The following is a 1,675-nucleotide window of genomic DNA, read 5'->3' as shown; positions in this document are numbered from 1 at the left end:
AATTTGTAATCAGTGCTGAGCTTTATTATTAAAGCAGCTATCGTAGTATTATAGTAATTCAGTGATACAAAGTGGTGTCTGCAGAGCACTACGTGTGGTTTAGCAAAGACCTTTTATTAGTAACGATCAACCTCAGAAAGACTGCAACTATGGGGATATAAAGCCTCTCCATACAGGCCCTCTGTCTGGAACAAATGGGGCAAACTAAAAGGGCCATGACAGTACGAGTAGTGGAACTACAAAACTTTAAACAGGCTACTGTGGGAGGAGTCACTGTAGTTCACAATGATCCAGCTCCAATGAAGAATTTATGTCTCCACTTGGTTTTACAGTATGTTTTCTGTTTGTTGTTGTTAGCCTGATTTGCTGGATGCTGTTGTGTCCTGCTTTGCCTCTTAGTTACCATCTGATATACACTGACAGCGACAGACCAGAATCTACACAAAATCCCACGGTGTGAAACACTGCAGATAAAAATGCAAATATAATTCACATAAGCCAGTGTGGTACTGACAGTATGGTGCCTTTCTCTGATTTCAAACCTGAATCTTACAATTGTAATTGTGGGAAGGATGTGAAAATCTGCCAAAAAAAACTTCACAGTCTGTGACTTTGGAAATTCTTGTCCTCTCTGTTTCAATAATGCAATCATGCCATTTATCTATGTCACCACATGGTCACACCCCTCTCCTGCAACCTTTACAGTCTCAATCTCTCTCTCTCCCTCTCTCTCTCACTTATTGCCACACACACACACACACACACACACACACACACACACACACACCAAGGCTGTACACCTATCTAATGGAGAGAGTAGAGGTCCTGCATGGAGGATGTGAGGAGAATTTTAATAGCCTCTCTCCTGTCCTGCTAGGCACTGCGACTTTCCATTCACAATGCAGGCAGAGATAATTGGTTTCACCTATCAGATGGGACCCCTGTGTGTTCATACATATGTCAGCATCATTACAGCTTACATACATATTTTATATATAATACTGTGTTTACAGTGCAGCCTTTTTAGTCTAGTTTGAGCGGCAGCGTTAAGACACACACAGTGACAGAAAGGAAACGAAATGAGTTAGAAAAGCAATTTACACGCAGCACTTTAAAAACCAAACAACCACCTAATGACATCAAATAGTACACGGTCAAATAACGCAGCAATGTTCATGAGCCACTTACTTGATGAAGTAGCTGGCTCCTTCGTCCGTGAAGCCTTCTTCCCATCCTCTTGGCAAGTCTATAACACGGACAAAAACACACTGAACGACCCACCACAGACAGAAAACACACTGCAGCAAAAAAACAAATGTCCCCTTGGTGTCCCACAAATCTGATAATTTGTCGCGTACCTGACCGGATCATGTGTCCCGAGTTAACCGGCTCACCAGTGCGTGGATGTAGCCAAGTAGTGCTATGAGTTTTATCACTGCAAGAAAGACACCTGTTACTGAACCATTATAAAACAACAAAAACCCTCCGCAACGTGTTAACATAATGACTCGTAAAGTATCGAGCGTCGACCACTAAAAGCCACTCACTTAATAAAGAATACCCGGCCATCTCTACAAACTCCGTACGACCAGTGGTCAGGTAGGGTGTCCCGTCCGAGAGGTGCCGCCATGATCTCTCGTCTCTGGCTCGGCTTGTCCCCCCCTCCCTCCCCTCA

General features: G+C 43.6%; 1 long non-coding RNA gene across 1 annotated transcript; it reads right to left on the bottom strand.

Moving 5' to 3' along the window:
* Nucleotides 1-1,188: 1,188 nt before the first annotated feature.
* LOC111647760 (uncharacterized) lies at nucleotides 1,189-1,652 on the bottom strand. The gene is made up of 3 exons (XR_002760072.2): nucleotides 1,548-1,652; nucleotides 1,359-1,435; nucleotides 1,189-1,246 (listed from the first exon to the last, which is right to left on the bottom strand). It is a non-coding gene; the product is annotated as an uncharacterized LOC111647760 (long non-coding RNA).
* Between the last annotated feature and the right edge of the window lie 23 nt (nucleotides 1,653-1,675).

Source organism: Seriola lalandi, unplaced genomic scaffold (genome assembly GCF_002814215.2).
Source record: "Seriola lalandi dorsalis isolate HSWRI2012SDOR001 ecotype SW California unplaced genomic scaffold, Sedor1 jcf7180002035844, whole genome shotgun sequence".
Classification (NCBI taxonomy): domain Eukaryota; kingdom Metazoa; phylum Chordata; class Actinopteri; order Carangiformes; family Carangidae; genus Seriola; species Seriola lalandi.
The sequence above is the reverse complement of the archived record's forward strand: the minus strand, read 5'-3'. Positions and strand labels throughout refer to the sequence as shown.